At 39.2% G+C, this 27776-nt stretch overlaps 1 long non-coding RNA gene across 1 annotated transcript in view; it reads left to right on the top strand.

Moving 5' to 3' along the window:
• LOC137572151 (uncharacterized) overlaps nt 1–19673 on the top strand; it is a 118443-nt gene extending 98770 nt beyond the window's left edge. Inside the window, exon 3 of the long non-coding RNA XR_011031544.1 lies at nt 19357–19673. This is a non-coding gene — a long non-coding RNA (uncharacterized lncRNA). The remainder of the gene's footprint in view (nt 1–19356) is intronic.
• Nucleotides 19674–27776: the final 8103 nt, after the last annotated feature.

Here is a 27776-nt window from a genome sequence, read left to right as displayed (position 1 = left end):
TCAAGACATGCTCATAGTTGTAGGTGATTTTAATTTACCCGCTTTAGCATGGTCACCAACAGATGAGTGTACCATGTTGCTGCCCTCTTTGTCACATGACTTTATTGATGGCCTTTTAGGCTTATCTTTATCCCAAGTCAATCCTGTCTTAAATTCTAATGGAAAATCGTTCGATCTTATTTTTGTATTGGATTCTTCTTATTGTAATGTTTCTAGGATTGAACCATTTGTTCTTCCCGAAGACAAATTTCATCCTACATTAAATTTTAAAATTGATCTGCCCTTGCTTCACCATTACTTGGTTCAAATGAGTTACATCTAACTAGGTGCTTTCGTAAGACTGACTTTGCCAGCCTTAATGAAAACATTAGTACTACCGATTGGTCTTATCTGTACAATTGTAGAGATATGAACTCAGCTGTTCGATTTTTCTATGATACTCTGAATTCACTCTTTGATATTTGTGTGCCTCTTGGTATGCTGGAGCGGCTTAACAAACCTCCCTGGTTCTCTCGAGAGCTTTCCAATTTGAAAAATGTGAAGACTCGATATTATAAGAAGTTTCAAAAAACACGTCGTTCAACAGATTACGCTCTGTATACACTCGCTCGTTCAAAATTCATGATGCTTAATACACAATGCTATAAGAATTATCTTCAGTTTTCCCTTGACCCTAAACAATTTTATAATTTTGTTAATTTTAAACGTAAGACCTCTGTGCACCCATCTGTTTTGTCTTTTCAAACTAAAAAAGCGAGCACTGATCAGACAATTGCCGATATGTTTGTGGGTTTTTTCAAAACAACTTATTAATCAACGGAATATCGAGCAAGCCCGTATCCTTATCATTTAAAAAAGGCTAATTGCATTTTCAATCCAGTGATTGATGAAAGTTCTATTCTTAGTGAACTTAAACTAGTTAAACTTCTTTATTCTCCGGGGCCAGATGGTCAACCTGGATGTGTACTCAGGTTCTTTGCAAACGCATTATGTAAACCCATTTAAAAATTGTTTCTGCTGTCTGTCGAATCTTGCTCTGTTCCATCTATGTGGAAAGAGTCGTATATCATTCCTCTGCATAAAAATGGCAAAAAGTCCGAAGCCTCTAACTATAGGGGTATCTCAAAATTGTCCGCTATTCCGAAAACTTTTGAGAAAATTATAACTTCTCAATTGCAACATTTTTGGGTTTGTGAAACGTATGAATGCTAAACAAACTGATTTCATATACACTGACTTCAGCAAAGCCTTTGAATCTGTTAATCATACTCTATTTCTTTCTAAACTGAACGACATTGGGTTTCCACCTCTTTTTCTTTCTTGGGTTCGAGAACCAACTTTTTAAGTCTTCTTTTTCCAATTCCATTCCTGTGACTTCTGGTGTACCTCAACGTGTTCATTAACGATCTTCCATCAGTCATTGTTCAGTCGCGTGTGCTTTTGTATGCTGACGATGTCAAGCTTTGTCTTACCTATAAAGATACAAATTCATTTAGTCGGCTACAAGCTGATCTTAAAAACTTTCAATCCATATGCCAGTTTAATTTATTTAATCTTAACACTACCAAATGTAAGTTAATGACTTTTTTTTCGTAACTCTCCTCTACTGGTCACTTATTTTCTAAACAGGACTATTGACTATTAGAACGTCTAAATTAAATGAATGATTTGGGCGTACTTATGGACCATAAGTTAAATTTTAACACCCATATTTCCACCACGGTCGCAAAGGCCATAAGTGTTCTGTGTTTCATTAAAAGATGGTCAAAAGAATTTGACGACCCCTCTACAAGTAAAGTTCTTTTTACTTCGCTTGTCCGTCCTATTTTAGAGTATGGATCTTGCATTTGGTCAAGTCAATATGAGTCGCACCAGATTACACTTGAATCCGTTCAAAAGCAGTTTTTGCTATTTGCTCTTCGTGGCTTAAGCTGGGATCGCAATGTCAATTTGCTTTCGTATTCTAGAAGACTTCTCTTGATTAACCTTCCTTCCCTAACTAACCGTAGAATTATGCTTGGTGTTATTTTTATGCACAAGCTAATTGGTGATATCGACTCGCCTGAGTTATTAGCTCAGGTAAATCTGCCGGTACCATGTAGACGAAGTAGTAGTAGACATTCTTTGATACCTTTATCCCTTAGTCGTTGTTCTTCGAACTATGCATGAAGGCATGCACCTTTTAGGGTCCTCTGCTCTGATTACAACTATCTATTCCCTGTAATCGGCTCAGTGCTTTCTATTAATATACTTAAAACATTTATCCTATTGCATTTAGTTAATAGATAGCTAGAGTATTATTTGTTTGTCTGTTTTTATACCCTTACTAAGGGTATAATAAAATTGCTCAGATGTTTGTAACGCACAGAAGGAGACGTTTCCGGCCCCATAAAGTATATGAATTCTTAATCAGCATGAGAAACTGAGTCGATATGGCCTTGTCCGTCTGGCCACAACGAGCTATTTTATGGCGGCCATATTTGAATAAGGCATTAAATTTTTTTAAATAGTGCAACGTTAGTGGCATATTGTTGGGCCAAGTCTACAAAGTGTGTAGAGGCTTCTCGAAATCCTGCCGATTGGGTTATAAATATTGAATATTGAGAACTTTGTGGTTTCTGTTGGTAACTTCATTTTCAATTGGTCTGTATCAGTACTAAAGTGTACGTTCCTTACGCACACCCTGAATGGTTTATATTCCCTCAACTTGTACCAATAAAATTCGAAATTTTCGAATTTACTAAAGTAAGTCACTAATTTTCTAAATTCATCAAGGTAATTAGTGTACACTCGAACAGTGCATCTATTGTACCTATTGTTTTTAAGAGTAAAATTATTTTCAGGTAGGACTTGTGATAGTTTTTGTTGCAACTTTCTGATTAAGGAGATTTCAGTGCGCACAATCGGTGGTGGTTTATTGTTCTTTTTAGGCGTAGATTGAATCTTGAATCCAGTGGAGCAGTCCCGGTTTTTTAATGTATCGTTGAATGGTATCAGTTTCAACACTGTCAGCAATGTCATTGTCATCTTGTGGTTTGGAAAACCTTTTTTTTTATCAGCTGTTGTTTGTGATGTACTAGGGATGTCATCCAAATGTATTGTTTCTTTAGGTTGTGGAAGGTCGGGGCTTGATGTCTTGTGTGTCTTGCCTACAGTCTGTTAGGACACTTGGAAAGACGATACATCAGCTTTACCTGGGCTGGGTAGAAAGTACCCGATAACAAGTGCCGTTGTCACCAGAAATTGTTTTAGAACTTGCGTCCATAGACTGCTTAGCACAGTAGTTAGGCAAGTACTCTGTTGGAGCACAAAAGTTAAGCTTGTTGTGGTTTATGTTCTCGGATTCTGTTTTGATGCACTTTTTGTAAATTCCTTTTTCACCTTATCTCTCCTCATCTTTTTTTCACTTCACTTCGTTCTCTACTTTACAATAACCTACAATGAAATCGTTTACAACAGTTTGGACACCGTACTCACTTATATATTATTATTATTAGTTATTTATTTCAATATTATTTAAGGATGTGATTTCCTTATATTATTATATTATTAACAATGTTTCTTTGTGTTAAGAATACATAAATTTATTTATTATTATAATGGCCTTAGCGATAAATTTGGGTGTGCGATGTGATCGAGGCGAGAGTACGATTGCGAGTGTTTTCCGATCGACGCTTCTGCTTTATTTTTCAATGAGTGAGTCGACCAGATAGGTACGGCCGCTGCGTGTCGTTCTGTCTCGCTCACCAGGTACCGAACGATTGCAATGATTATGCCTGCCTGACACTTCATTTCCTACAATCGGCTGTCCCGACAAGTCATTCGACCCGAATGATCCTTGCCAAGGCTTCATGAACTGAGTCACTGTTAAGGTCTTACAAGGTCCTTCACCATCGCCAACCTTCTCAACGTCGTATCGACCGTGCCTATTCCTAAGTATTTACCTCTCAAATTTAGACCTGTCCCATACTGTGTACGTTTAATCGCCACTAACTTGCTTAAATTGTATTTTCTTTCCCATTTCCTGTTTTTGTCAAACGTCCTTTTCATTTCCTGCTGTATTTCATCGATATTCTTTCGGGCCTCCGCTCTAATCTCATCACGACCACAGTCTAATTCTTCTATTAACGAATCGGTTATCAGCTTTCTTATTTCGGGATCATCAGGACTACGCATCTCTATTCCTGTCAAAATCTTAAAAGGTGTAACTCTTGCACTTCTTGGAGCAGTATTATTAACAAGTTGTTGCACACGACCTACATACTTGTACCAGTTTCCCTCATTCTCTTGGCTTAACTTTGAAATCATTGGAACTATTATCTTATGCATCCTTTCTACTTGGCCGTTGCCACGGGGTACACCTGTTGCTATCAGTAAATGCTGTCTGTCTGTTACAATATTCCTTAAACACATTGGACGTGAATGCTGCTCCCCTGTCAGAAATTATTTTCATCGGGTTACCCAAAATTATGGCCTGCTTTTCAAGACAACTAAGTACTTCCTCGACTCCTGTTCCACGAGTCGGATACAACCATACAAACTAAGAGAACCCATCAACAATAACAAGTATATGATTGTCACGCTTTGTTGTGACCTCCATTGGGCCAACGTGATCAATTTGATATGTCATCAATGGCTGATCTCCTTTACTTATTGGCATCAAATATCCTTCCTTTTTACCGGTTTTGGCATTAACAATAAGACATTCCACGCAACACTCAAAAACACGGGCTACTTTTTCTTTTAATTTTGGAATATAATACGGTTTTTCTACGATATCCTGAGTCTTTTTAGCTCCAAAATGTCCTTGTTATTCTGTATTATTTCCTTTTCCATCTGCGAGGGAACAACAATAAGTTCTCGATTGGGGTCCGTTAACAATATTTCATTTTCGATGTAAAAATCTTCATATCCCTTCTCCTGAACTAAGCTCCTAATCAATTTAGTCCAATCATCTGCCAACTGTACTTCCCTTAATTTATGGGTTATAGTGTGTGAGGAATATTATAAATGATAATAATATCCCACACAACAAACTAGCAGCAAAGCGATCCAACGGTGTAAATAACGCACCAGATACAAGATAGAGCCGAGACACAAACAAAATGTACGATATACGACCAAGCTCGTTACTGGTCGATCGAACCAGTGCAAAGCAAATAAGTTACGATCAAACGCAATAGATCGAACCACACGCAACCGCGAGCGATTTCGTACAAGCGGGAAAATGCGTGGGAAGCATAATGGACGAAATCGGCTGTGTAAGAGCAAATAAATGCAAGCGAAAAAGGGCATTGGCCCAGTGAGACAATTTAAGAGCACAGAGAGGCCATAATAGAGATGCATGCATTAACATACAATGCATGTGCAAATACGCTGAATAAACATACACCCACATTACACGGATACCATGCGTGTATGACCGCGAGAGGGAGTACCGGTGTCCAATGGGTGCTCTCTTCCTACGTCACGCATGCGAGATCGAAAGCAGTTAGAGCACGAACTGCCGAAATCATGCGAACAGAAGAGAGCAAAAGTGAGGGCTAAGCATGCCCGCGAGACGGGTGCGTGGAATGCATGGTGCCGAAACAAAACCAAGTGAGGGCTATGCCGATGAACCGGGGAGTAGGGGGGAGAGTGAGAACATGTAAAAACGATAATGGTTTGTGGATTGGAAAGGGGAATATGCAAGCCGAAGGAGGTGGGATGAGCCATGGGGAAGCCCTCTATCTAATAGATACGATGCATTCGTTGGATTGCGATATAAATAAAAGTAATCAACATTATACATTGAGTTAATCAGGCTAATTATTATTAAATAATAGATTAAGTTTGAATACAACGAATATAATGTTATAATGTGGGAATAATTTGAGCAAAGTTGGGTATGACAAGCGGATTGAGGGGAGCGACGGGCGACGGCAGCGCCGCCAGAAAAAGGGAAAGCAGCGAAAGTCAACGGGATACGAGTTTCGGCAATTGGGAAGGCGACGCCAACATAAGAAAGTGATGGAAGTCAATATATACAAGCGCGGAAGACAAGGACAAGGGAATGAATGGGCGCGCAGCCACAGAGAAAGTGGACATATGCGCCAAGGATTTACGGGACTTTCACCACGCATAGCAACATGTGGACGCGTGGGTGAAAGCAGAGGTCCGATGGAAATGTACCAGCTGTATAGCGGTACTACACCAATCTATTCCTGAGGCCGTGGGAGCTGCCTATATAAAGGCAACGCCCATCAAGCGAATTATCAAGTCTACAAGTCGTGATCAACCAAGGGAGTTTTAAGGCCTTACGAGTAACCTTAAAAGCTCATACTAGTGAAACAAAAACGAGTGAAAGGATCAGGAAAGTTAGAATAATTTGAGAAGGCCTTACGAGTAACCTCTCAAATTATCCTATAACCAGCAAGTCCTTGGAATAGGACTAAAACACCGTGCCCAGGCAAGAAATAAGAAAAGTCAAGCTGCTCCAGGATGATTCCAATTGCATATTGGAAGGAACAATGGATATATCCTGTTACCGAAATTCCAGGATCTATATATCGTGACGAATACCAATTGCTGAGAGAATCCTGCCCTGCGACAAACGGCCACAGGATTTATCCTTGGGGCTACGAGCACGCAAAGACCATCTTTGAAACGCAGCTAGAGGCATTGAGGTGGAAGCAACGTCCCCAAAAGATCAGAATACGCCAGGATCGTGAGAGAAAAGCCATAGGATATATCCTAAGGCAAATTAACGCGCCGGCATTATTCTGAAGAGGGAGATATCAGACAAGATATTTATATCACTAGTCTGAAACAGGAACCAGAGGAGACACAAGGAACGAGAGACGGACTGGGATTGAGCGTCGAGGGACCCCAGCCACAAGCAGCGCTGTCCAAGTTCGGGACTCCTTCAGAGAAACTTGTCATATCCAACCAAGCCCATAAATAATCGTAAATAAATACATCACCAAAACTAATAATTAAATAAACGAGTTCTAATATCACCGGGGCACAAAATAAATTTTGTTGTGCCGAATCTGGCCCAAGAGATAGCATAAATAGCCCAAGGGACGAGAAAGGAACGTTACAACTGGCGCCCAACGTGCTATACTGGTGAAATTTAGAAATAAAACTACAGTTTGTAAGTCAAAAAAGATCAAAATGGGAAAAGGATGGATTTACCACATGAAGAAGGAGGATTTGGTACAGACAGGCCAAAGGATCGGGATCGAGATGACCGGCACAGTGGAGGAAATGAGGAAACAGCTAGGCGAGTGGGTAGAAAGGAATGAAACGGACACAGACTGGAAGGAGGAAATAAATAGATTGGAGACAAAATACTCGAAAAATCTGAAAATGAAAACAATAGCAAACACATCAAAAACATGCGAAAATGGCATAGACAAGGAGGCTGAGGAATTCTAGAAAATAAATATCGCCACACTAGCAATCCCTCCATATTTACCACCAAGATGGGGAAGCAAAGGAGCCCTAGATAGCACGGAGACAAAGAGGGACATAAGTAGACAAACGATAGACCCCAAGAAAACGGCACCACTTACAACAAACAGGACCACCGAATACGCTAAGGTGGCAAAACAAGTGAGGTAGTGGACCTTCAGATTCGATGACAATTCCAGACCGCTAGAGTTCATAGAACAGATCGTGTGGTCAGCAGACATGTATGGCATCGAGCTGGACATGATCCCAAGAGCAATGCCAGAACTACTGAAAGACAGAGCACTCAAATGGTACGTCGAAAACAATAAGCAGTGGCGAACATGGAAGGAATTTGTTGAGGGCTTCAAGAAATACTTCTTGCCGAGAGGATTCTTCAACAAATTGGCTGATCAAGTGAAAAATCGCAAACAAAACAGAAATGAGTACTTCAAGGACTATATGGACATGCAAACATTGATGAGACCCCTTCAAATACCAGAGTACGAACAATTGGAGGTCATATTGGAAAATTGCACTCCAGACTTAAAAATATTCGTTGGCAGTGTGGAAAGATTGGAAAAAGAACAAAAGAATGTTGCTGGAGTTCGGGAAACGAAAGGTAGTTCCAGCCTATCCTGGGCGAGCAGGGACCCAGCCAACAAGCTCCTCACCACTAATAGGTCGACTAGTAGAGGAAGTGGATGAATTGTCAGCGATTATCGAAGTAGCAGGAATCCAGATGAAAGCGACAATTGACTCCGGAGCCACGAGTAGCTTCATCAGAAAGCAGATGTTGGAAACAGTGAGGAATAAAGGAAAATGGGAGAACACACACAAACAGGTATACATGGCAGACGGAAAGGTGCGAGACATTGAAGAGCAATGGACAGGATACGTGAGATTCGGGGATAAGGAAATCCACATGCCATTCCTTGTCATGCCGGAAGGAATGGATGCGCTGATCTTAGGGTGGAATTTCCTCAGGATTATGAACACAGAAATATCGTGTGGAGGCCACAAAGTGCGAATACCGACAGTAAGGCGAATACAGGGCAGGCTGGTAGAAAGAATATCCATCATGGTGACTCAGAATGGTGAACAACAAGAAATACAAAGTTTTCTAAGTCAGGAGTTGAAGGAATTAGGGAAAGTCAAGGGACTGTTAAAGGTGAGGATATATCGCATAACGATGAAGGACGATATCCAAATAAAACAAAGGTATTACCCAAAAATCCAAAAATACAAGGAGAAATCAACGGAAAGATCGACGAACTGTTGACAATGGGATGCATAGAACCATTGCTAAGCCCATATAGCTCACCCATAGTGATGGTGAGAAAGAAAGAGACAGGCAAATGGAGATTATGTGTAGATTTTAGACAGATTAACGCAAAATCTATAAAGGATGCATACCCAATGCCACGCATCGACTACATCTTGAATCAACTACGCGAAGCAAAATTCATAAGCAGCTTAGATCTGAAGGACGGATACTGGCAGATTCCGTTAGAAGAGAAAAGTAGACCAATGACGGCAATCACGGTCCCAGGGAAAGGGTTATTCCAATGGAAAATGATGCCATTCGGTTTACACTCAGCATCAGCAACTTTCCAGCGCGCACTGGTTGGCTGATTGGCCCATAAATGATACCAAACGCATTCGCATACCAAGATGACATTGTGATAGTCAGCAAAACAATCGAAGAACACATGAATCACCTACAAGAAGTGTTCAGGAGATTGAAAGAAGCAAACTTAAGAATTAATGCTGAGAAGTGCCAATTCTTCAGAAAAGAGTTTAAGTTTCTAGGCTACTTGGTGACAGAAAACGGTATTGCAACGGAATAGCCCAACTAGAACCACCAACTTGCACAAAGGAATTACGCCAGTACTTAGGAGTGGCATCTTGGTACAGGCGGTTCGTACCTGGTTTTGCAGCACTAACACACCCATTAAACGAACTGCTAAAGAAAAGAACAAAGTGGCACTGGAACGAGGAGCATCAGGCAGCATTCGATGCTGTAAAGGAAAGGCTGACGAGTGGCCCGGTATTGGCGTGTCCAGACTTCACAAAAATGTTCGTGCTCCAGACGGATGCAATGGACAACCAATGGAAGGGTGCAAAAGAATAGTATACAATGGTGCCAGATTACGACAAGCAAACAAAGAGTGTGGTTGGATTCAAGACATAATGGGAAAAATAAAACAACAACCACAGAAATATCCGGATTACATTATAGAAAATAGCCAGGTATACAGGAACATTCCGCACAGAGCAGGCCAAGAAGAAGTGGTATCATGAAAACTATGTGTGCCAAAAACGCTACGGAATCAAGTAATAGCCGAAAACTACACTGCGACAACGGCAGGGCATACAGGAAGCAGAACTACATCAAGATATTACTGGCCAGGAATGCAACGAGATATCAGGACATTTGTAGGAAAGTGTACGATACGCCAACAATACAAACCCAGTCAACAGCAAGCAGCGGGAAAGATTCTAACACAAATACCGGAAGAACCATGGGCCACAGTATGCGCTGACTTTGTGGGGCCATTGCCATCGGAGCTCCGAAAGTGGTGATAACGGACAATGGAGTTCAATTCACTAGCAGAATATTCAAAAAAATTCTAGATGAATGGGGATGCCAACACCAACTGACAGCACCGTACACACCACAAGAGAATCCAACCGAGAGAGCAAATAGAACAGTAAAAACAATGATTGCTCAGTTTACGGGCGAAAATCAACGCAACTGGGATGAGAGTTGGCCGGAAATAACACTAGCGGTAAATACAAACCAATCAGAGTCAACCGGATTTACGCCAGCGTATGTAATACAGGGGCGTAAACCAAGAATGCCGGGTGCAATATACGATGGTGTCACGACAGGCACAGGGAAGCAAATGATACCACCAGAGGCAAAGGTAAAACAAATGCAAGAGCTGTTCGAACTAATACGGCGTAATCTGGAGACGGCTGCACAGGATCAGGCTCGGCATTTCAATCTAAGACGAAGAGAATGGAGACCAATATTTGGAGCAACAGTATGGGCAAAAGAACACCACCTTTCAAATGCTGCAGAAGGATTTGCAGCAAATCTGGCACCAAAGTTTGGAGGCGCATATGAAGTGATAGGTTTCTTGTCTCCGGTCATATGCAAATTACGGCACAAAGAAACGGGAAAAAGCAGACAAGCACATATCAGCCAGATGAAGCAACAAATATGCGAGGAAGAGGATGGCAAGAAAGTAGATGAGCAATGAGTATGGACGACTCTAATGACATGACAGCGAGGAATCTGCACAGACCGGCCGGCTGAACAGAGAACTCAAAAACATGACATAGAGCTGAAATCTCAAAGTACATCGTATCAAAAAAAAAAAAAAAACTAGCAAAGTCACAAACCGCATCTCAGAGTAAGATGAAGATATGCGAATATCGTAACGACACATATACAAGCATGCAAAAACAAAAAAATATAAACTTAGAAACTGGCAGCGGATATACAAATATCGTAACCATGCATATAATCAAATATGCAGGCAAAATAGAACATTAGAAACGGGCAGCGAAAAAAAAAAACCGACATAGAAGGAATGGGGACAATCAAAGAGAGGCAACACCAACACATATGCGCAGACACAACAAAAAGGAAGGGGAAACGCACCCACACAGGCGCATGATATTACACACCCACACATGCACACGATGTAACGTATGTGATAGTGAGTCACCGCGACGCACATACACATGCGCATGCTATTATGCATGTAATGGTGGAGCATCACGACGCATTAGAATATGCAACTATGACAAGAGAGCAAGGACAAGGTGGAGAAATCCTAAATATCGGTAAATAGCATAGAAATGACCGAATGCTAAGGATGCGAGGTTTCATGGATGCCAATGTCATAATCAAGAGACACTCAAAGTTTATCACTCGAAAAAAAAAAATGAATGCTCTCACGACGAGGTGCGGCACCGCGGGCCAATATGGAACGCGGTGACTGGCACGAGTCCGAAGAGGAGTCCGACGACGATGAGCCGGACAGACGATGAGCTAGAGTTCATAGAACAGATCGTGTGGTCAGCAGACATGTATGGCATCGAGCTGGACATGATCCCAAGAGCAATGCCAGAACTACTGAAAGACAGAGCACTCAAATGGTACGTCGAAAACAATAAGCAGTGGCGAACATGGAAGGAATTTGTTGAGGGCTTCAAGAAATACTTCTTGACGAGAGGATTCTTCAACAAATTGGCTGATCAAGTGAAAAATCGCAAACAAAACAGAAATGAGTACTTCAAGGACTATATGGACATGCAAACATTGATGAGACCCCTTAAAATACCAGAGTACGAACAATTGGAGGTCATATTGGAAAATTGCACTCCAGACTTAAAAATATTCGTTGGCAGTGTGGAAAGATTGGAAAAAGAACAAAAGAATGTTGCTGGAGTTCGGGAAACGAAAGGTAGTTTCAGCCTATCCTGGGCGAGCAGGGACCCAGCCAACAAGCTCCTCACCACTAATAGGTCGACTAGTAGAGGAAGTGGATGAATTGTCAGCGATTATCGAAGTAGCAGGAATCCAGATGAAAGCGACAATTGACTCCGGAGCCACGAGTAGCTTCATCAGCAAGCAGATGTTGGAAACAGTGAGGAATAAAGGAAAATGGGAGAACACACACAAACAGGTATACATGGCAGACGGAAAGGTGCGAGACATTGAAGAGCAATGGACAGGATACGTGAGATTCGGGGATAAGGAAATCCACATGCCATTCCTTGTCATGCCGGAAGGAATGTATGCGCTGATCTTAGGGTGGAATTTCCTCAGGATTATGAACACAGAAATATCGTGTGGAGGTCACAAAGTGCGAATACCGACAGTAAGGCGAATACAGGGCAGGCTGGTAGAAAGAATATCCATCATGGTGACTCAGAATGGTGAACAACAAGAAATACAAAGTTTTCTAAGTCAGGAGTTGAAGGAATTAGGGAAAGTCAAGGGACTGTTAAAGGTGAGGATATATCGCATAACGATGAAGGACGATATCCCAATAAAACAAAGGTATTACCCGAAAAATCCAAAAATACAAGGAGAAATCAACGCAAAGATCGACGAACTGTTGACAATGGGATGCATAGAACCATCGCTAAGCCCATATAGCTCACCCATAGTGATGGTGAGAAAGAAAGAGACAGGCAAATGGAGATTATGTGTAGATTTTAGACAGATTAACGCAAAATCTATAAAGGATGCATACCCAATGCCACGCATCGACTACATCTTGAATCAACTACGCGAAGCAAAATTCATAAGCAGCTTAGATCTGAAGGACGGATACTGGCAGATTCCGTTAGAAGAGAAAAGTAGACCAATGACGGCAATCACGGTCCCAGGGAAAGGGTTATTCCAATGGAAAATGATGCCATTCGGTTTACACTCAGCATCAGCAACTTTCCAGCGCGCACTGGTTGGCTGATTGGCCCATAAATGATACCAAACGCATTCGCATACCAAGATGACATTGTGATAGTCAGCAAAACAATCGAAGAACACATGAATCACCTACAAGAAGTGTTCAGGAGATTGAAAGAAGCAAACTTAAGAATTAATGCTGAGAAGTGCCAATTCTTCAGAAAAGAGTTTAAGTTTCTAGGCTACTTGGTGACAGAAAACGGTATTGCAACGGAATAGCCCAACTAGAACCACCAACTTGCACAAAGGAATTACGCCAGTACTTAGGAGTGGCATCTTGGTACAGGCGGTTCGTACCTGGTTTTGCAGCACTAACACACCCATTAAACGAACTGCTAAAGAAAAGAACAAAGTGGCACTGGAACGAGGAGCATCAGGCAGCATTCGATGCTGTAAAGGAAAGGCTGACGAGTGGCCCGGTATTGGCGTGTCCAGACTTCACAAAAATGTTCGTGCTCCAGACGGATGCAATAGACAACCAATGGAAGGGTGCAAAAGAATAGTATACAATGGTGCCAGATTACGACAAGCAAACAAAGAGTGTGGTTGGATTCAAGACATAATGGGAAAAATAAAACAACAACCACAGAAATATCCGGATTACATTATAGAAAATAGCCAGGTATACAGGAACATTCCGCACAGAGCAGGCCAAGAAGAAGTGGTATCATGAAAACTATGTGTGCCAAAAACGCTACGGAATCAAGTAATAGCCGAAAACTACACTGCGACAACGGCAGGGCATACAGGAAGCAGAACTACATCAAGATATTACTGGCCAGGAATGCAACGAGATATCAGGACATTTGTAGGAAAGTGTACGATATGCCAACAATACAAACCCAGTCAACAGCAAGCAGCGGGAAAGATTCTAACACAAATACCGGAAGAACCATGGGCCACAGTATGCGCTGACTTTGTGGGGCCATTGCCATCGGAGCTCCGAAAGTGGTGATAACGGACAATGGAGTTCAATTCACTAGCAGAATATTCAAAAAAATTCTAGATGAATGGGGATGCCAACACCAACTGACAGCACCGTACACACCACAAGAGAATCCAACCGAGAGAGCAAATAGAACAGTAAAAACAATGATTGCTCAGTTTACGGGCGAAAATCAACGCAACTGGGATGAGAGTTGGCCGGAAATAACACTAGCGGTAAATACAAACCAATCAGAGTCAACCGGATTTACGCCAGCGTATGTAATACAGGGGCGTAAACCAAGAATGCCGGGTGCAATATACGATAGTGTCACGACAGGCACAGGGAAGCAAATGATACCACCAGAGGCAAAGGTAAAACAAATGCAAGAGCTGTTCGAACTAATACGGCGTAATCTGGAGACGGCTGCACAGGATCAGGCTCGGCATTTCAATCTAAGACGAAGAGAATGGAGACCAATATTTGGAGCAACAGTATGGGCAAAAGAACACCACCTTTCAAATGCTGCAGAAGGATTTGCAGCAAATCTGGCACCAAAGTTTGGAGGCGCATATGAAGTGATAGGTTTCTTGTCTCCGGTCATATGCAAATTACGGCACAAAGAAACGGGAAAAAGCAGACAAGCACATATCAGCCAGATGAAGCAACAAATATGCGAGGAAGAGGATGGCAAGAAAGTAGATGAGCAATGAGTATGGACGACTCTAATGACATGACAGCGAGGAATCTGCACAGACCGGCCGGCTGAACAGAGAACTCAAAAACATGACATAGAGCTGAAATCTCAAAGTACATCGTATCAAAAAAAAAAAAAAAACTAGCAAAGTCACAAACCGCATCTCAGAGTAAGATGAAGATATGCGAATATCGTAACGACACATATACAAGCATGCAAAAACAAAAAAATATAAACTTAGAAACTGGCAGCGGATATACGAATATCGTAACCATGCATATAATCAAATATGCAGGCAAAATAGAACATTAGAAACGGGCAGCGAAAAAAAAAAACCGACATAGAAGGAATGGGGACAATCAAAGAGAGGCAACACCAACACATATGCGCAGACACAACAAAAAGGAAGGGGAAACGCACCCACACAGGCGCATGATATTACACACCCACACATGCACACGATGTAACGTATGTGATAGTGAGTCACCGCGACGCACATACACATGCGCATGCTATTATGCATGTAATGGTGGAGCATCACGACGCATTAGAATATGCAACTATGACAAGAGAGCAAGGACAAGGTGGAGAAATCCTAAATATCGGTAAATAGCATAGAAATGACCGAATGCTAAGGATGCGAGGTTTCATGGATGCCAATGTCATAATCAAGAGACACTCAAAGTTTATCACTCGAAAAAAAAAATGAATGCTTTCACGACGAGGTGCGGCACCGCGGGCCAATATGGAAGAGGAGTCCGACGACGATGAGCCGGACATATTAAATCCGGCCATCGCCGCCTCCTCGGATGAGGAGTTCGATGAGGACGAAGAAGAAGACAGTGGGTACACCACTCTGGAGGAGTCGAATGGTGGACTCAATACGGCAGAAGAAACGGAGGAAGAGAGTGTCGCTGAGCCGGTAGTGGCAGACCGGCTACGTGTCGATGAAATGATGTGGAGGGAGCTGGATGAGGCATTCCAGCTGATGGAGCAGGAGGAGAGGATGGACGAGGCGAGCAGCGTTCGGAACAGTCCGGCGGGAGAGGCGCAATGGGACCAGCAAGGTGAATTCCAATTAGTGGATCCCGAAGAGTTCCTATTGGAGAGGCGCAGCGGTCGGAGCAGTCCGACAGAGTACGCACCGTGGGACCAAGTGGAATTACCTGAGCCAACGGCACAAGCTTGGGAGCCAGCACGGCCGCCGATACCGTTTCGTATGGTGGACAATATGTCAGAAGCCAACGAATCGGAGGAGGAGGCCGTGACTGAGGCAGGTGCTGCTGATGGAGAGGCCAGCCAAACTCCAGGTAATGACATAGATGTAGCGATGTGCGATCCGCGCTGGCAACACATGTTGGTGTGCCAAAAGGTGGCAGAGTTGTGAGAGCAAGCGTTGTGTGAAGAAAGGGCGCGGCAGGAGGCGGTGCAGTTGGCACAAGCCAGACAACGGCTGGCGGAGGCAATGGAAAGCGAGAGGCAAAACCAACAGCAACAACAATAAATCCAACAGCAACAACTCCAACAACAACAGCAACTAGACCAAGATCAACAAGTGGAGTACCGAGAAGGCCCGTGGGTGTGGCCAAGGCCGATAATACACAGACAAATGTCTGCACCCACGGGGCCCAGTCAAGTATCGTGCCCAGTACCAAATGGGCACGAGAGATATGAGGCGGTGCAATCAGAGGAATGGACAGTGGCGGTGGAGGAGATTGTGGGCCAAATGGCACAACAAGAAGGGCCGAGGAGAGTTAGGCTAGTGTGGGTGGGGAAAGTTAGGTAAAGGATTAGGATAGCGCAAGGGGTAATTCGTGTATATAGGGAAAGAAGGGTATAATAAGTAGGGTAAATATATTTAAGAAATAGAAGATTAGAAAAGATGCGGAACGGGCCAAAAACAAAAGGGGGAATAGAGAGAGAAAAGATTCCCTAATCCGCCACCAAGAACGAAAAGATACTCAGTAATCGCCAACAAGAAAGATACCAAAGGGCCAATGAAAGATGCGATCTGAGTCACAAAAAAAAAAGTTTGTCAAAGCCGTTGCATAAAAAAAAACGCCCATATTATAAATGATAATAATATCCCACACAACAAACTACTAGCAAAGCGATCCAACGGTGTAAATAACGCACCAGATACAGGATACAGCCGAGACACAAACAAAATGTACGATATACGACCAAGCTTGTTACTGGTCGATCGAACCAGTGCAAAGCAAATAAGTTACGATCAAACGCAATAAATCGAACCACACGCAACCGCGAGCGATTTCGTACAAGCGGGAAGATGCGTGGGAAGCATAATGGACGAAATCGGCTGTGTAAGAGCAAATAAATGCAAGCGAAAAAGGGCATTGGCCCAGTGAGACAATTTAAGAGCACAGAGAGGCCATAATAGAGATGCATGCATTAACATACAATGCATGTGCAAATACGCTGAATAAACATACACCCACATTACACGGATACCATGCGTGTATGACCGCGAGAGGGAGTACCGGTGTCCAATGGGTGCTCTCTTCCTACGTCACGCATGCGAGATCGAAAGCAGTTAGAGCACGAACTGCCGAAATCATGCGAACAGAAGAGAGCAAAAGTGAGGGCTAAGCATGCCCGCGAGACGGGTGCGTGGAATGCATGGTGCCGAAACAAAACCAAGTGAGGGCTATGCCGATGAACCGGGGAGTAGGGGGGAGAGTGAGAACATGTAAAAACGATAATGGTTTGTGGATTGGAAAGGGGAATATGCAAGCCGAAGGAGAAGGGATGAACAATGGGGAAGCCCTCTATCTAATAGATACCATGCGTGCGTTGGATTGCGATATAAATAAAAGTAATCAACATTATACATTGAGTTAATTAGGCTAATTATTATTAAATAATAGATTAAGTTTAAATACAACGAATATAATGTTATAATGTGGGAATAATTTGAGCAAAGTTGGGTATGACAAGTGGCTTGAGGGGAGCGACGAGCGACGGCAGCGCCGCCAGAAAAAGGGAAAGCAGCGAAAGTCAACGGGATACGAGTTTCGGCCAATGGGAAGGCGACGCCAACATAAGAAACTGATGGAAGTCAATATATACAAGCGAGGAAGACAAGGACAAGGGAATGAATGCGCCAAGGATTTACGGGACTTTCACTACGCATAGCAACAAGTGGATGCGTGGGTGAAAACAGAGGGCCGATGGAAATGTACCAGCTGTATAGCGGTACTACACCAATCTATTCCTGAGGCCGTGGGAGCTGCCTATAAAAAGGCAACGCCCATCAAGCGAATTATCAAGTCTACAAGTCGTGATCAACCAAGGGAGTTTTAAGGCCTTACGAGTAACCTTAAAAGCTCATACTAGTGAAAAAAAATGAGTGAAAGGATCAAGAAAGTTAGAATAATTTGAGAAGGCCTTACGAGTAACCTCTCAAATTATCCTATAACCAGCAAGTCCTTAGAATAGGACTAAAACACCGTGTCCAGGCAAGAAATAAGAAAAGTCAAGCTGCTCCAGGACGATTCCCATTGCATATTGGAAGGTACAATGGATATATCCTGTTACCGAAATTCCAGGATCTATATATCGTGACGAATACCAATTGCTGAGAGAGTCTTGCCCTGCGACAAACGGCCACAGGATTTATCCCTGGGGCTACGGGCACGCAAAGACCATCTTTGAAACGCAGCCAGAGGCATTGAGGTGGAAGCAACGTCCCTAGAAGATCAGAATACGCCAGGAACGTCAGAGAAAAGCCATAGGATATATCCTAAGGCCAATTAACGCGCCGGCATTATTCTGAAGAGGGAGATATCAGACAAGATATTTATATCACGAGTCTGAAACAGGAAACAGGGGAGACACAAGGAACGAGAGACGGACTGGGATCGAGCGTCGAGGGATCCCAGCCACAAGCAGCGCTGTCCAAGTTCGGGACTCCTTCAGAGAAACTTGTCATATCCAACCAAGCCCATAAATAATCGTAAATAAATACATCACCAAAACTAATAATTAAACAAAAGAGTTCTAATTTCACCGGGGCACAAAATAAATTTTGTTGTGCCACTGCGTGTCGTTCTGTCTCGCTCACCAGGTATCGAACGTTTGCAATGATTATGCCTGCCTGACACTTCATTACCTACATATATATAAAGTCAATGTTATTAAGAAATCGGTGTTAGTCGTCTGTCCAAAGGATGCAGACGCTTTAGCTTAAGCTTATTTATCCGTCAAATACTCTGTTAGTTGCGAAAATAAATAAACAAAATTTTGTACAAAACGAAAAAAATTTGATTTGTTTAAAATAAAAGTATATAAATAAACGAGCACGAAGGACAGACAGCGATAGCACGTTCCATTTCGTTTGTACCCTCATGATCAAGTTGACACAATGAGTCTGCCTGTGTGTCCTTCCGCTTGCACTATCAGAACTTAATGGAGCGGCACAACTTTTTGTACATTTGATCCGGTACCATTGATTTATAACACGTTATCACGAGAAAACAATATTTGTATTTAGACTGGCAGACTGATAAACAGTGACCCATAGATCAAGTATTCTTATCCAATGTTTTATGAATCCGAGTCAAACAATAAAAAGTCTTGGGGTCTGAGGTTTTAAGCGACCGTTTTGTTCAATTTACAAAAATGATCGTTTTTGTCCTGAAATATATAATTCAAGTGGCTGAAAAATCTGCACAACTTTAATGTATGGTTTAAGATACAAATCAAAAAATAAATATTTATGACCCGTTAAATTGATTTCTGACATCTTGTTATTTTAATTGATTTACTATAAATAACTATTATTTCTTTCAGGTTGTATGCCCAATGTTTCGTACTTCACGAATCAGAAATACTTTAATGGAATTGTAGGTTGCATGACGGAAATTGTTTTGGCTGGCGAAATCAGGCTAAATTTTGATACCAACACATTGGGGTCTATGCATAATGTGAAGACAGGACTACTATAAAGAGCCCAAAAACCAAAAATAAAAACTCTAGACACCAAATTCTTTGAAGTACTCATCTTATCTTGGTTTTGTATAAAATATTGACATTCAAAGATAAAAATATTGTTTTAAAGATATTATATAACTGCAAACTAAAAACATAGATAAATATTACAAAAAAAAAAAAAAAAAACACTGGGCTTGCTAATTCTTATAAATGGAATCATTTGAAAGAAAATTAAAAACAACATTAAACGTATCGAAAAGTAATAAATAAATTGAAAATATATTTGAAATATATATGCTTAACATTTAGAATTGTTTGACTAATCTTTTAAACTCAACAATGAAGGTTAATATGTATCCTTAACTGCATATGTATTTCGAGATATGTACTTAATACGATAGATGGAGTGCAAAATAAGTAAATAATGATTTCAATTTTCCGATTGCTTGTAATATTAGCTACGCGTCATAAGGTTAGTTTTTTTCTTTGCAAGAACATTTGATAACTGCCTTATAACTTTTTTATAAAAGACTTCTATGAATTTTTGTATTGTAAAATGTATTGTAAACATTAAGCAAGTTGTTCAAAAAACCAAATTTTTTAGAGTCAATCCGACTCAAACACATTTTAACCATAGACAAATTCCTGCCTACATTGATTTTTCTACGATCCCAATTCATTGTAAAAACTCCAACCACAGAGCCAAATTAAAGTGCAGGCAAATATTTAAAATATGTAATGCAAAATAATATTTAACTCAAATAAAATAACTGTAAATATTTGGGAAGCAATTACACTATGGGTAGTATCATTTTTCATATAAAAATACAACATATTTTTTTAGTCTGCCGAAAGGTAAATATTTTTATTAGATTTATTTACAATATTTACATTGACACATGTGATCTAAAAATATTTTTTTTTTAATTTCCATTTTTTATATGATGACCAGCTGCATCAACACATGCACTGTATTGCCACAACAATTATAGGTTGCCTCTTAAGACCCACACACATACCAAAACTCAATGCTGAGAGCTGCAGCTGCTCCATTCACTTCTACTTACACCCATACTGATGATAAGAGTACAAACCGGCACATGGAACAACTAGTAACGTAAAAGAAACGTCTCAGAAGATAATGGCAAAGTTGGTACTTGCTTATCAGCAACAAAACTTCGCCTAAGGTAGACAAACGAAAAACTGTCTTAGGCATTACGACAACAAAAAAGCAGAGCCCAAGGAGAATACATAAAAAAGCTCAGTCAAAGCAACCCAAAATCCTGTGTGGAAAGCTCACTCAACTTTAAGCGCTCCCACAGAGACAGTTTCAACCATAAGAAGTCCATCTGGTGCATGGGACCGCAGTGTCAAAGAGAAGGCATCCTTTGCTACTCATTTTAAAATTTCTTTTCTGACAATTCCAACTTAAACTCGTTGGTCCGTCCGCCTTTGATTACTTTAATGGGTTGAAGGTAATTTGGACTAAAATAGGATGAAATAAAAAACATCTAAAGCCAAATAAAATGGTTCTGGACCTGATTTAATTACATCGTAAATCATTCTAAAACCTCCTACATTTTCCCAGAGAGTTGAAAACTCCAATATCACCATGATATCTAAAGCAGGAAAAGACAATAATCAGCCATTAACGAGAACCAAATAGTATGCTGACGTGTCTTTCCAAGCTATTTAAAGAGGTTTTGCGGATCCGGTTTGACTTCTGCAAAAACTGTGGAATATCATTTTTTATGACATTTGCGTAGTAAGACATGAAGTTATTTACAAGAAGTTTCAAATAACACGTCGTTCATCAGATTACGCTCTGTATACAGTCGCTCGTTCAAAATTCATAATGCTTAATACACAATGCTATAATAATTATCTTCAGCGTTGTAAGCTTCTGTAGTATATTCATTCAAATAATCATTCAATACAATGAGCTCAACTTGTAACACTTTGTTGCAAGTATAAACAATTAAACATACATATACGCATTAAAATATAAATTTGCACTTGAATATGTTTATATATATATACATTGATGTATGTACATAAACACATTCACATAAATTTACAGCTAAGCATGAACATATATGTATGTACATTTGTATAAGCAATGTATGCACAAGCGTAACATGAGCTAGAGCCAAGCCAGCGTGTGAACGCTGACCAAGCACTTTGATGCAAGCGCTCCAACAATATGTATGTATGTACTGACACTCTCCCTCTCTTTTGTAGCTGTCGCATAAGTCGCAGCATAAGAATATTTGTATATAAGCTTAAGCAAAAGAATAATTTTAAATAAAGAATCAATCTAAAAACTACAATCAACTGACACTGATGTGTCTGTCTTTAATATTTCAAATCTAATGGAACCCGGTCCTTGCTAAATAAATATAAAAGGACGCAACCAAGCTACTAAAATAAAATACAATACAAAAGCATCTGTGGATGAAACAAAAAGCTGCATACAAATATATATAAATTTTAATAACATAATTTTATATATAATGAGTCAATGTTATTAAGAAATCGGTGTTAGTCGTCTGTCCAAAGGATGCAGACGCTTTAGCTTAAGCTTATTTATCCGACAAATACTCTGTTAGTTGACGAAAATAAATAAACAAAATTTTGTACAAAACGAAAAAAATTTAAGTTGTTTAAAATTAAAGTATATAAATAAACGAGCACGAAGGACAGACAGCGATAGCACGTTCCGTCTCGTTTGCACCCTCATGATCAAGTTGACACAATGAGTCTGCCTGTGTGTCCTCCCGCTTGCACCATCAGAACTTAATGGAGCGGCACAACTTTTTGTACATTTGATCCGGTACCATTGATTTATAACACATTATCACGAGAAAACAATATTTGTATTTAGATTGGCAGACTGATAAACAGTGACCCATAGATTAAGTATTCTTATCCAATGTTTTATGAATCCGACTCAAACAATAAAAAGTCTTGGGGTCTGAGGTTTTAAGCGACCGTTTTGTTCAATTTACAAAAATTATCGTTTTTGTCCTGAAATATATAATTCAAGTGACTGAAAAATGTGCACAATTTTATGTATGGACATTCAAAGATAAAAATATTGTTTTAAAGATATTATATAACTGGAGTGGCGGATATATTACTCCCCCAACACGTAGAAAATAGCCTGTGCTCAGGTGGGAAATATAGGGTATAGAGTTGGATGTGCTTGCTGTGTTGCAAGTGAAATTTCTTGCGATGGGGACAATTCATGTAAAACGGGATTGTCAAAAGCTGAGTCACTTGATTGTACAAAAGTTTCATTCTTAATTTGTGTAATAATCATTTTTCTTGATATTGACTTAAATTTATAGATAAGATATAGGGTTAAACTTATTAGTGTAATTATAAATGTTGTGGTAGTTATGATGTTAAATATTTTGTTATACGCAGTTTTTTCGGAAATGATTTGTTTAGCTTGGATATAAGAGATTGGTTCTAGTTTTGTTACATTGTTGGTTACATAAATATTTTGGGTATAATCTTATAATGTATTTACTATTGATATTTCATTTAACTGAATAGCACAGTCGTATATTTTTATTATATTATTTCCTTCTTTGAATATTTTATTTTGGTTACAATTTTGTTTTAAATTTGTTTTGGGCAAGTTCCAAGTTACGATAATATTGGGATCTACATAACTAATTGAATTGGTTTTGAACATCTTTGTGTATTTGCATTCTGCTGCATTTATTTCTTTTTTTTGGTTGATTTTGCATAAATTTTATTATTTTGAATATAGTAAGTTTCTTGAATGTTTTCTGTTAAAGTGTTATTATTATCATCTGGATAGCATATAATTTTGAATAGCGATGTTTTAGATATTTGTCTAGGTATATGAGAAATTATTAATATTTCATTTGTGTCTGATTTTAACCAAGTAGATGTTTTTATGTTTAAAAGTTTTTCTGTATTTATGTTAAATATTTCTTGATGGTTTTGGATTAAATATTCCTAGTCTTGTCAACTGCATTCCTAACTCTATGTCTTCTATGTATTCTGTAAAATGCTCTAAGTTGGACATTAGTATATTTAATTTTTTGTCTGCATCCTGTTCAATAGTAAGATTATTTAGGAGTTCTATATTTTTGTTGACTGCTTCAATGATATGATTAAGTTCATTATTTTGGGCGCTATTTGCTGATAGATTATCAATTTTTTGTTCAAGTTCTTCTTTATCGTATTGGTCTAAGGTGCCGAAAAGATATTTATGTGCTGTGCCTATTATGTTAATAAGTCTTCGCTTATTTCTTTTTATTATTTTTATGCCGTTCATTTCGCGATTTAATTTTTCGACTAAATACTGAATGTGGACTATGTTCTTATATGGTTCTGACTGCTCAACCAAGTTGTTGTAAGTGGTTTGTATGTTCGTTAAATTTACAGTTAAATAATGGTATTCGAAATCTGAGGGTAAATCCATGGTTCCTGTTTTGAATACAAGATATCAATTTGGTGCCTTTATGGGATTAATTTCAATGCTTTGATTATGCGTCGAGTGTACCATTGATAAGAGTAGAAATAGTAATGTTGGTATCTCTGAAATTAATTAGTATATTTACTTTGATGAGTTTTCTTTTTCTTTTTGAATTTCGATTTGTAGTGTGTTGTTTGTCTACCTCGGCTTGTTTCAATATAATGTTTGTCGTCAACTTGGGTAATTTCACCTGTTTTCTTAATGGGTGGTGTCGTTTTCGATCTAACTAAAGGGGCTTGTTTATACTGTGTATTTATTTCAAAATCGTTCCTATTTTCATTTAATTTATCAATTTGTTTTGCTTTGTTAGCTTGTGTATTATAAAGAGGTGTGCCTGCGTAAATAAAGATATCTGCTGGTGTTCTGTTTGTCGTTAGATGTTTAGTTTTATGGTTATATGTGTAAAGGATAGTTTCAAATTCAGTTTGTTTGTCTTCTATACTAGATTCTGCATTAATAACTCTTAGCTTTTCGTTTACAGTCCTGTGGAATCTTTCCACGTCTGAAACACCATTTTTGCTCGATGTTATACTTATATTAACGTTTTCTGATTGTAGCCAATTTTGAAGTGCTATGCAAATGAAAGCTGAGTCCTTATCTGCTTTGGTTTTTGTGATTGCCCTTTTTGTTTCAAGCCAATCTCGACTTTTAACTTCGACTACAGTTGCGTACTTTGAATAAACATCTATACAAGATAAAAATTGTTGATTGTCGATTAAATAGAAATCCATCACGTATTTTTCTCTAGCGTTAAATATCCCTGGGGTGGTTTCTAAAGATAATTTGGTATTTCGGTTTTCTGATTTTGATAAATTGCAAATATGGCATTCATTAATGAAGTTTTGAATTAATTTTTGATAGTCTGGATAATAGTATTTTTCTTTAAACCAGTTTTGAGTTTTAGTGATACCTGGATGAAGTTATGATTTATGGTTTTTAAGAATAATTTCTTTAAATTCTGCATAAGTGGGAATGTCTTTTAATTTGTAAGTGGTTCTCAATGTTTTTGTTTGGCTGTCTGGGCTAATTATTTCAAGATAAGCTTCTTGAAGTATTTGAAAATCTGTGTTGTTTTGAATATAAAGTGCGTTATTTTTTGAGCATAATTATTCCTTAATAATTTCTTTAGCAAACTGATTGGTCATTTCTACATATAATATTTCTATCTTTGTTTTGTGAAAATAGTGAGTAACGTTGACTTTATTTTCGTTGCATTTATTAGATTCTATTTGACGATTGTAGAAATTCAGGGGTTTTTCTGAAATGGCTATAAGGTTTTCGTTATCTTCTTGAGCACTATGTACTGTAGCTCTAGAACTACTTATTTCTTCACCTAAAAGATTTTCATCTATTTTTACTCTGGAAAGGGCGTCTGCCACATAATTCTCTTTTCCTGGTAAGTATTTTATTTTGTAATCAAATTCGTTCAATTTTATTTTCCATCTCTGTAATTTCATGTTAGGTTCTTTGATATTGTCCAACCAGACAAGGGGTTTATGTTCACCTAGGATTTCAAAATGTCTACCGAAGAGGTATGGCCTAAAATATTTGGTTGCCCATACGATAGATAGTAATTCCTTTTCTATGGCTGAATAATTAAGTTCATGTTGGTTTAATGTTCTACTACCATAAGAAATAGGTCTATGGTCTTGTGAGAGGAAAGCACCTAAAGCTATATTGCTAGCATCAGCGGTTAGAAAAAATGGTTTTTTAAATTCGGGATATGCAAGTATGGGATCGTTCATAAGGAGGCATTTTAATTTTTCAAAGGATGAAATATAATGTGGGTCGTTTACGTTAATCTTAGCTCCTTCCTTTAATCCAAGGGTTGAAAGCTTTGCAATATGTGCAAAATTTGGAATGAATTTACGGAAAAATCCGCATAAGCCTAAGAATGATTTTATTTCTTTCGGGGTTTTCGGGATCGGAAATTTTAGAATAGCTTTGACTTTGTCTGGGATTGGTTTGATTCCTTCTGTAATTATGACGTGACCTAAAAATTGTGTTTCCTTTTTCAAGAAGTCGCATTTATCTAATTGTAGTTTTAGATTAGCATTGCGCAATTTAGCAAAGACCTTTTTTAGTGATGCCAAATGTTCTTCTAATGAGGTGGAATAAACAATAATATCGTCTAAGTAGACTAAACAATCTTTATAGATTAAATCTTCTAATAAATTGTTCATACATCTTTGGAATGCTGCTGGTGCATTTTTTAGTCCAAATGGCATTCGTGTGTACTCGTAATGACCATGTTTAGTTGAAAATGGGGGTTTTTCGATTGATTTAGGGTCCATTTGGATTTGATGGAATCCCTTGGCGAGGTCAATGGTTGTAAAATATTGACATTTTCCAAGTTTGTCTAATATTTCATCCATTACTGGTATTGGGAACTTGTCATCGACAGTAATCTCATTTAGACTACGATAGTCGATTACTAGGCGGAACTTTTGTTCCTTGGATGCGTCCTTTTTTTTAGGTACGATCCAAATTGGTGAACAATAGGGCGATTTCGATTTCCGAATGATTCCCTGTTCTATCATTTCATTAATTTGTTTATTGACTTCTTCGTCAAAGATTTGTGGGTATTTGTATGGGTGTTTGTAAATTGGGTCTTCGTGTTTATTTCTGATGTTGTGTTTTATTGTACTGGTAAAGGTCAATTTTTCACCTTTCCTATACTGGATATCGCTAAATTCATGCAATATTTTCTTTAACATTTCTACTTCTTATGAATTTAAATGATCAGAATTTGTGATTTGATAATGTTACACTATTTTCTTCGTAATTAATAACGGCCTGACATGCTTTGAGATATTTTCTACCTAATAGTATGTCATATGTTGATGAAAATTTATGGCAATAAAATTTTTGATGGTTGGGGCAAAGTTTGCTTGGTGCAAAAGATACGCTTTTGTTAAGCTCAATTATTCCTTTTATTGTTTGAACATTTAAATTTTCTGATGTTCCTGGAAAGTTGAAATAATTTTCGTTGATAATATTTATTGAAGAGCCTGTATCTATAACGCACTTTAAAGGAATGTTATTGATTTTTAGTTGGACATAGGGATTTGATTGGAGGTATTCGGTTGATCTATTTGATCCAACTGTTCTGTCTGAGCTATCTGATCCGAGGCTGATTGATGAAAATTTTCGGACCATTCCATTTTACTCTGACCACTGGTACTCTCTCTTTGCCTTTTAGTGGTTTGATTTACCACAGGGTTTTGAAACTTCGCTAATGTCATATAAAGCTTGTCTGGTAATCTTTTAATAATGACTTCTTTGACTACACAGTCATGGAATTTGTGTATAAAATGGTATTGGCGGCATCGCCTTCTAATGCTAACTTATTAATTATAATAAAAGACTTAATAAGTTAGCATTAGAAGGCGATGCCGCCAATACCATTTTATAATTATAATAAAAGACTTATGTTCTAAATCTTCAATAAACTTACGAAGGTTTCCTCCAAAGGAAGTATGGTATAGCCGTCGTAGTAACTCTTCATAATGCGTTTGCACCTTATATTCGCTGATGAGGGCGGCCCGCAACTCGTTCCAATTGTTGGCGTGCGCTAGTTGTGATGTCCGCTGTGCTTCTCCAGTGAGCTGAATCTCTATAGTGCCGTACATCAAGCTATGTTGGCGGACGTCCCTCGTCTGGTAGAGTTGTAGAATATAGTCAACTCTCCGAATGAACGTGCTCAGGGTCAAAGCGTTACCATCGAAATTGGGCAACTGTCTAAGCACGGTAAGTGCCTGGT

Source organism: Drosophila tropicalis, unplaced genomic scaffold (genome assembly GCF_018151085.1).
Source record: "Drosophila tropicalis isolate 14030-0801.00 unplaced genomic scaffold, ASM1815108v1 contig_222, whole genome shotgun sequence".
Lineage (NCBI taxonomy): Eukaryota > Metazoa > Arthropoda > Insecta > Diptera > Drosophilidae > Drosophila > Drosophila tropicalis.
The sequence above is the reverse complement of the archived record's forward strand: the minus strand, read 5'-3'. Positions and strand labels throughout refer to the sequence as shown.